Source organism: Poecilia reticulata, chromosome 10 (assembly GCF_904066995.2).
Source record: "Poecilia reticulata chromosome 10, P_reticulata-male-v2, whole genome shotgun sequence".
In the NCBI taxonomy this organism is placed as follows: Eukaryota; Metazoa; Chordata; class Actinopteri; order Cyprinodontiformes; family Poeciliidae; genus Poecilia; species Poecilia reticulata.
This window is the reverse complement of record NC_088839.1, coordinates 17293445-17303653: the sequence shown is the minus strand read 5'-3', so window position 1 is coordinate 17303653 and position 10209 is coordinate 17293445.

The window sequence follows — 10209 nt, the reverse complement described above, 5'->3', positions numbered from 1 at the left end:
TCCATATTCAATAAATGCATCAAAATGTAAGAACTCCCACCAGTTTTGTATCATAAGCGTCAATCCAACAACAGGATAAAGTTTAGTCATTTGCTGAAATGCATAGATAATCTTAACTCCATTTTTTTTTGGCAAGTCGTGAGTTTTGCAGCAAAGAACCTGTAAATAATCGGTTTCTTGCTTTGAGTTTTGTTTTTTTTTGTTTTTTTTTTCAAAGGGAATCAAGCAAAGCTTGACTGGTACAACTTCAAACTCTCTCCAACACAACAGCCTAAAGTTTTCTGTCAGCGGCACAATTTTAGACTGTTTCAGACCAGAGTCGCACTCTGCAGCTCTTTAAAAATGATTTAGTCCATTTACAAGAACTCAAGAATCTCCAAATTTATTAGAACAATATATCCTTATTCTTTAGTGGGAGTATCTAGAAATAAAACTATCTTGAAGATCCTGCTGGTGGAACATTGTGCATAATTTATTTATTTATTTTTTCTGCTCTGAAAAAGTGGACGCAAAACTGTTTTTCCTGACGGGTTTAAATAATTTAGTAACAACCTATTCCTGGAGCCTGCAGCTACTTTCTGTACATGTGCTTTCTATTCTAGATGGGGTTACACATAAATCCTGTCTTGTTCTCATACATCCTGACCTCTTAAATTAGCCAGAAAAACTGAATTCAGTGTTACCTTCTTTGACAGGCTTTTTCAGACAAGACTGTAAATTCTGCTATCTTGGCGAAGCCCGACTCGCTTCGCTGATGTTTACTAGGCTGTAAATTTACAGAGAAAACGGAGCAGAGCTCCATGTTTATGGATAGATGCGAGTCCCGTCAGAGGGACTTAAAACCACAAAACTCTTGTTAAACCTAGAATTTGTCATTTTAGGAATGACCCATTTTACACTCACGGCAGTAATAATTTTAGAAGCATTCTTCAACAGCGCACGTTTTTATGCAGTTTTTTGCAACCTGCTGTGCCAGTCTCGTGCGAAAGGAGTTGTGCGTTTCAAAGCCGTTAGAGTAAACATCCTGGAGACGTCGACTCGCGCTCTCATGTCTCTCCCTTGCATTCTTCAGGGACCCGAAGCTTCCTTTCACCCAATTAGCAGGACCAGTTAACGCCACCAGAAAAACCACAGCTTCCTTTAATCCTTTATGACCTTCCGCTTGGCTCGCAAACATGAACGCCAGAGGGCAGAAATCGTTCTGGCCCAACACTAAAGACCATTTTAAGATGATATTTAATAAATTCCTTATTTTTAGGGTTTCTTTGTCATACTTGCTGATTATCAGAACATGCATGTAGATGAATATTTTTAGTCTTGATCCTCATTTAAGATAACGTGGACAGTTTTTGATGGAAATATGCTTTTGATGTTTAATATAAGGATTGTACCCTTTGTATATTTTATGACGGTTCATATGGTTCGTTAAAGTCAGATATTTGAGCTTAGGTTGGCAGCGGTGATGTTGAAAGTAGCGAAGTTATAAAATCAATTTTTAAAACGTTTTTTTTAATTTTTTTTTTTACTTTGAACAACTGAAATTACTCATGAATCTGACTGCAAGCTATTTAATGTGCATTTAACAATTTCAGTAAGTTAATAGATTTTTTTGTTGAATGTGTGCCGCCTCCACTTGACATAAGTCCTTCCTCAGCAGCATCAGCCAGTTTCTGCAAGAGTTAATCCTAAAACGACCCTTTTAAGAACTTTGTATGTCTTTTTGAGCTCCCGTCAGGGTTTTCCCCAACATGTTGGAGAGTAACGGGTGTGGCACCAAAGCTTCATGCCACTTCACTTTTAGACGTCTCCCAGAAACATACAGCTGATCCATGGCTTTGTTTTACAGCCTTGTCTTACAATAAAATCTATAAATGGTCTTGATTGCTACAAATTTGAAAGCCTGAACTGTATTTTCACTTTCTAATTAGAACCAGAGGTCAGTAGTCTGGGAAATTTTTTGTTTTTGTTTTAAGATTTTATTCTTTTGTTATTAGTTTTGTCAAAAGTATTAATATTCATATGTTCAAATATGCTAGACTTTCACAGGGCATCCTATTTTTCTTTTTTTTTTTTTTCTTTAAACCAGATGGTCTTGCAGCATAAACGAGACAAATATAGGTAACAGGTGTAAGATGGTACTGAGGAAAAAAACTAGGGAGAAAAACTTAAAATACTTAACGTATTTATATTGCAGCTCCATTATTATTTATTCTAATAGTTTTCAGATATGAGGGTTACCAGCGATCTATATGTAGAAGTCTCATTACTATGAGTTTCAGGTCCTCCTGATTCCCAGACTCCATCATGACATTCTGAGGAGCTAGAGGAGATTGGTATGCATGTGTCAGTTTCTGTGTGTGTGTGTGTGTGTGTGTTCATGGTGTTAAAAGTGTGAAGGGGGTCTACGAGAGAAAAGGGCTCCGAATAGAAGAAAAGGGGGCAGTATAATTGGCTTTGGCAGTGCCAGACGACACAATGACAAGGCATTGATAGAGGAATGAACTCCGGGGATCAGGGGACCAATGGAGGAGCAGGAGGCTGTTTTTCACAGCCTCTGATTGGCTGAGCAGCGAGGCTGTCGGTCTCCAGGTAGCAAAGTGAATCTCGGCGCATATCTGCCACCCTTCCTGGAGGAGAGAGGGAGGGAGAGAGAGAGAGAGAGCGCTGGAAGAGCTACGACCTCAGCTGTGGGGAAAACAATGAATTTACATAAACAGAACATGTGATGTTTTATGCTCTGCGTCATCTCGTCTCTTATAGCTCCTCTTTTCTAACTAGACCAAACTCCCATCAGTCAGATTTCTCTTCAACCACTTTGGATTTTTTTTGGCTGCCATTGGCGTCACCATGCCAGGGGCTCTGAAGTAAATGTTTAGTTTATCTTTAACTTGGCTGTAAAACCCCCTCAGTGGTTCTTTCTCTCTGTCTGTTTCTAAGAACTGTGTAGCTTAAGCTGGACGTCGTTCAGCATTCCTGCTGCTTGAGGGGAGAAATATACACCGGAGTGGCATTTAAACTCCAACAATACTGACTTTTACTGACTACTAATGAAGCTAAGAAGGTTTGTTCTTAGTACATCGTTTGCATGCATCAGTGTATGTCTATCCTTATCCCAGCTCTTTACACATCTGGAAAAGTTGTCACCATATAGCTTTCCGCTACATAAATAAACTGAATTATATGAATACGAATGAGTAGATTTGTTGTTTCATTGAATTTGCCTTCAAGTGCCACTGCGTCTTAATCTTTTCCATTCAGTCCTCCTGCATCAGTCGTTATAGCTTTATGATTTCAACATGATCAGATTACTCGGCTGTTTGTAGAACATCCTCCATGTGACACACAATTAACAGTTAATTAAAATGGGAAGAGCGGTGTCAACCGATTGGCTGTGCCGCCGCACCTGTGAGTGACATCTCCATGATCTCGTGGCGACCGGTCGTCACCCTGAAGCAACAGGATTCAAGTCCAGAAATCATCTCTCCGACTCGTGCAGGAATCTGTCCATCTCAGTTCATTTATAGTTGTTGAGCTGCTTCAACTATTTCTATAAATATGAACATTTTCTCTAATTGCGTGGCCCTTTTAAAACAAATTTTTCTGCTTGTCATTTAATTTCCATGTCTTTGTCCTTTGTTTCCTCATTGCTCGCATGGCTCTTTCCCTGAAACAAAAATATTTCTGCTGAGAAAACATTCAGCTCATCCTGCCTGTCGGCACAAACATCTGCAACTGACATCATGTTGGGAAGAGGCCTTTGATGTGTGCATGTGTGTGTAGTAAAGCGTACCTCAGACCTGAAGACATCCACCAGCATTAAATGCCATTGAAGAGCAGATGTGAGATTTGTAAAGGATGTTCTGTATTTCTGAAGGAGAGAGACCACCACGATGTTTTCTGTACAGAAATCGAGACAAAATATGACCTGTAACCACGTGAGGCTAAAGAGCTATTATTTTTGGACCAGCAGTTCCTGAAGAACATTGTTTCACTTTATCTCTTTCATTTCATTTCCATGTTGGATTAGTTGTATTGGTTGTTTATGAAAAAATTTGGTTGAAAAATCAAACTCTACAAATATAAGCTGCATGTCTAAAACATTTTTAGATAAGTTGATTTTTGATTTATTCTTGGAGTGTCTGATTCAACTAATTAGAAACATTTTAATATTTATTCTATTGTCCACTCGATGCCTTTTTTTCTATTTTATTTTTTTATCTTTTTTTAAATAAAAGGCTAAGTAATTTTGCAGTTATATTAACAGTTCCGAAAGTATAGCAAGGTGGCAGAATAAAAAATGTAAAAAATACATATTGATGTATTGACCCTTTGCACGTGACGTCACGCTCTTCGAAACTTTTTCCGCTGCACCATGACGGACGTAAAAAACAGACAAAAAAAGAAACTTAAGTTGTAATGACTGTCAAAAACACACACACACGTAGTAGCCCAATAACGATTTTAGCTAGCTGATTTCACTTTTGAAAAAATGGTTATAGGATGCTGCGCGGTCAGCTGCACGAACAAACATGGGTGAAAACCAAACTTGTCATTTTATTGTAGAACTAATGAGGAAAGATATGGCGGCGGTGGATAGTAACCGTCAAAAATAATGACTTGTCAACCCTCGGTTTAACCGCGGATTTGCAGCTTTAAACACATTTTAAAAGGTAAGAACTTAAACATTAATATGCGCTACAAGTAACTATGATTAGAAAGATGTCAAGTATTGCATTGTGGCGAATTGCCTATCAGTAACCATGTTGTAGCCTGGCATATGTGGAAGAAATTGGTTAGCGTCTGGTCTTCTGTACGTTTTTAAGGCTGCGGTGTAAGGAGAAACGCTGTTTATGACAAAGTGACATAAATCATGTGGTTAATTCAGGAAAATTAACCACATGATTATCAAATCGGTAATTATCGATTACCGATAATCGATAATTACCTCGACCTTCCTCTGGAGGGTCGAGGAATGGGTCGGTTTCTAAGCTAGCTATTTCCAACTTTTGTAAATACCGTCATCTAGGAGCCCCAACCAGGTGTGTCACGTTCGAAGATAAATTAGCTCGACTTGCAAAAAGTACAAGCGATGAATAAACTGGCAAAGCAACTTTGGAAAACAATTTCAGTTAGTCGCACAGGTCAATACTACCATCCCTTAGTGCCGACGTCCATCATGGCACTTCAATATCATTCTGATAGGTCTCTCTCATGTTGAGGCTAATTACAAACAGTACCAGACGGATTATATTTTCTGATTTTTTCTTGTGAAGTTTGCTGTATTTTATTACACAATGATATCCAGAGAGAAACATTTATTTTTTTTTAATAGGTTAACCTCTAGTCTCTCCTTTTTTTTTTTTTCCCTGTCTCGTCATCCATAGATTATTTTCTCTGATGCTTACTGGTTAAATAAAGGAGGAAGTAGATCTTCACTGGCATGATGAAACTATGGGAAATATCACATGCTATTTTTATTTTACCTCCAGCATGCCTCGATTTTTGATGTGCTCCTTCAAAATACCAATCATCTCAATTTTTTTTAGTATCTTCCCAGATATCATGCCACATATTAACGGAACACCTTCTCACTGAAGGTTTAAATCATTACAAGAGCAAGAACTGAGGGTAGGGGAGCGTCCATCCGGTTTGCAGGTTGCATTGAAGGCTGATGCAAACAGAGGTTACACACCAGAGGTTACAGAGCCACATAGTCTACTTTTTACTACCCTTTGATCTTCTCACAATCACACAGGCTACCAGTGATCCCTATAAAACCTTTACATGTGTACCAAACAAATAGTGTGGGCACCATGGGAAACATTGTTGTGATGACTTCTTGAAGGTGAAGTGTCAGAAAGAACAGAAGCTTTTTAAAGAGACAGGCTTAATTTCTAGCTGCCAAATTTCTTTTAGGCTATGTTTGGTATCCACAGCATTTTTATAGCAACTCAAGGTAACATTGTTACTTGATTGTGCTATAAAAATCCACAATGTGCTTGGAAAATACATATTACTGGCCTTTCAAAACTGGGACATGTAACTTTTATTTAAAAAAAGGTTTTGTACATATTTGTTAAAACTGTCACTATGTTGTGACAGTATGAGACTCGCTATGGGAAAATTTTTTTAACTCACCAATAACTGTGGATAAATGGTTTTCCTAAACACGGTAACTTCTTTCTCCATCTAGCAGTGCCTACACAAGGATGATTGACAGCACTACGACCTTCCACCTGACTCTGATTAGTTACGTACCCCGGCTTTAATGTTGCCTCTGTGTTACTGGTGTTGGGTAGATGTGATCCTTTAGACTCAACTCCAAAGCAATCCACCTACTTCTTATTATTTGATATTTATCAGCAAGTGTCTGAACGGAAACTCTCAGACAGAAAGTGTGCAGACATTGTGTAGCTGAAAATATTTCCGTTTAAGCACAGACAGTAATAATAGTTGTAGATTTTGTAGTAGATACGTTTTTGCCTTCAGGGGAACCAATCACAATTTAGGGCAGAGAAGGTGACGGCACCTGAGAGAAAAACACGATGGGACAAAGTTGACATGATGCTAAAATTCATGTGGAAATCCCCCTGAAGCTATTGTGTCTCCTCCAGCAGTCAGGCTGAAGTCACAAGAGTCCGACACTTTGACCCACATGAAGAGATCTTTCTTTCATGTGCTGCATGTTTGTGCTTGCAGGCCCGGTCACATGGTACGCTGTGCCACAGAGGGTTAAATTTTGATTACACTGTGGTAGAGATCATAAAAGTAAAGAGCTTTTGAATTCATTTACAATATTTGTAGCCGTGTGTTGGTATGCCTGCCCGGCCCCTCTTGCACCCTTTACATCCACACACATCAACGGAGGTCAGGGAGATGTCAGTCAATTGACCTACATCAGCAGAGTCTGCGGCAGTCTGATTTCCTCGGGGTGCAGTGAGTTTCTGGGTGTGGTGTATCTGTGGTGCAGACACACGACTTGTAGGAATGTCTGCATTTAAGGACGGTCAGCACTTAAAAGAGGACTGCATCCACAGTGACATTTCAAGGTTAAAAAAAAAAGAAAGGAAAAACCTTAAATGACACATTCGTGTTCGCAATCCTAAAGATGAACACGGATTATTTTCTTGAACCGTTTTTTATGCTGTCTCTTTAAACTTTGACCACGTCATTACAAGAACATTTCTTGACCTTAAATTAGCGTATTTTTGTTATTGGGAGACTAAATGCTCACAGATAAATGTTCTTCAGGTAAAGTGAACTCAAGTTTTGTCAAAACGACAGAGTCTGTTAACTTTGTGCTGAATTTTAGCTTGTTATTCTTTGATGGTATTGTTTATTAAAGCAGACCTAAAATAAATGATCTCATAATTTGCGACTAATTAAAATAGTGACTAATGGGTCGTAGTGGGATCCAGCAGGAGATGAATAGGCTGATCTGGGCCTCATCTGCAGCTTCGCAGGCGATGCTTTGATCGTCACAGGAAGCACAAAGTTGAGGCAAAAATAAAAGCTCTTGATTTAGTGGTCTATCGACATTCAGATCCTCAAATATGGTCATGAGAATTGGATCGTAGCTTAAGAGAAGGAGGTCCAAGATCCAAGCGACTGAAAAGAGCTTCCTCCAAAAGATCAGCATTAGAGATATGGTGAGGAGAGGTCAGGCAGGCTTCTAGGGCCGTCCAGCAGGGAGGAGACCACAGGCCAGAACAATAACTCTGTATTCTAGGTTTCTGGACCCAAGATTTGGATTCAAAAAGTGACCTTGGGAGCAGAAATATTAGTTTCTGTACTTTTTCATGTCTGAGAAAATACTAGTCATTCAGCTTATTAATATAAAAAAATGTCATCTCAAGGCAATTTATGAAAAAATAATAATTTCAATTCAATTGCACATACATTCCAATTGATGATAGGGTTAGGCTTCAAAATACATTTAAAAAATTTTAAGAAAAATTAAGATAAATAAATGTCCTCTCCTTCTGACATGAATCGAAGTGCTGATGGTAAAGTAAGACTCCACAAAAAAAAAAAAGCCAAAGACAATACCAAAGCACTCTGAGAACAAAAATGATGTCACTCTTTTGCTTTGTTGCCATGGTTACACTCACATGCTGCTGTCAAACATGAGTATTTTCTTTGTCTCCTCTGTTCTCGCACCTTTTCCTGTGTGTTTGGGTTTCCTCTAGTTTTATTTCCCTTCACCTTTGTTCTAGTGGATTTAACGTTTTCTGTGTCTGTTTCATATATGAATTTATTTCATATACCTTTAAGAGGCTCTGCTCAACTACCTGGTAAGACGGAGGCTCAGGTGGTGGCAGAGGAATGAGTAAAAACAAAAGACGAGTGCGTAATATACACAACTGGAAGTGATCCACATAAAAAAAAACCACACACACACACATAGATGTGATAATATCACTGCAGCTCAAAAAGGGCTGGTGGTCTCTAACAAAGGACAATAAAAACTGGGCAGCGATGCTCAGTCAGGCAGAATATATGACAAATTGGAAGTGATGAGAAGAAAAGATCAGGCAAGAGACCAACAGCTAAAGTGAGATTTTCAGGCAGTTCCAGCTGGAGGTGTTTTCACTCTGAATCACTTTGTGCTGGTAACATAAAGGAGAGATGGGTCAAGAGCTCCATTTGATTTTTTAAAATTTCTCTTAAGGAAGTTACACCTCAGTGCAAAGAAGAGGATGAATGCTGCATTCTGGTCCAATTTGTTCAGACACTCAGAGAGAGAGGTGGGGAGAGGTGGGGGGAACAAGACATGCTACAAGTCTTTGTTTAGCTGCATTATAGTAAGCAGCTTACAGTCTCGCTGCAGAGCTGCTGCTTTATACGTGCTGGGTGGGTGGGTGAGACGGGGGCAGGCAGTGTAGAGGGGAGACAAAGAGGCGACGAAAAGGAGGAAGACAAAAAAAAAACAAAACAACCAGAAGACATGCAGTCCCATCATTTCCTGGTGATCTACTCTCTGCGATGCCAACGTCCCTCGTCTGCTCGCGACCTGTTTCCAGGGAGGTATCTGTCGCCCCTCCCTGTGCTGCCCAACAAAGGCGAGAGAGAGAAGGGATGGAAATGGATGGCGGGGGTTGCCATGGAAACTGAGTCTTTCGCCAGCCAACTTCATCTGCCGTTGCCTGGCGAGACGCCGCCGCAAGAAGTGGACACATGAATATTTGATCTTTATGGACACAGACAGACGAGTGCGGCACACTGCGATGATGTCCACTGGCTCCTCGGACACAAATGCAGAGGGGTCACTGGAAGAGTAGGAAAGGAGGGAGGAATGGACGGTGGGGTCAGCAAGACAGACTGCCAGACCACGCTGCTATCTGGAGCAGGGGTCTCTGTTATTTGGCTTAACAAAAGACAGGCAAGGGAGTGGAAGCAGGAAAACGTAATAAGAGGGGATAAAATAAAAGGATTTTATGAAGCAAATGAGATTTGTGCGCTGACAAAAATGCAGAGTAAAGAAAGCAAGAAGGGAGGGAGAGAACAAAGAGAGAGAGGTGGAGGGAGGGAGAGGCGGCGTACCATGAGAACAGTAAACTGGGGCACTGGAGCTGCTTTTTCCACTCAGATCTCCTCATTTTCCCTTAAACCATTCTGCAGTGTTTATAATTAATCATCTTAAAGGGCTGTTTTCCCTACAAGATAAACACAGCGATGCAAACAAGAGATTGATGATTCATGCAGGTTTCCAAATAAGAGTGAACAGATTTGACTGTACTGGATCTAAAGGCTCAGGTTTACTGGTTTGCATCTCGGATCTGGGTTTATAGAGTCCGTCCTTTTTTTCAGCATTTTTGCATTTTTATATGCATTCTCACGTTTGAGTTCACTTCCTGCAGACTGCACTCGTCCTGTTGATGAGTTTAGCACCTGTCCCCGAGCTCTCAGCCTTCAGCAGAGTCCCTCGCGACTCGTCCACACCGCTGAATTTCAAATCACTGTCAGAACATGAGCTGCAGCCCCTGAAATATTCCCACGTTCCCCTCGGTTAAGTTCATGTCTTAAAATCCAGATTGTTATCCCCCAGCGTTTAACAAGTATGTGACTTTCTCATGACTTCCTGTTGTGTGTCTGACTGCTAGTACAAGTCATCTTCACTGAGGATTTACGATGTGGCTGGAAATCTGTTCATTCCACAGATGTTTGACATTTCTGTCTGCTGCCACACAGGCAAAACTGAGCCTGAGA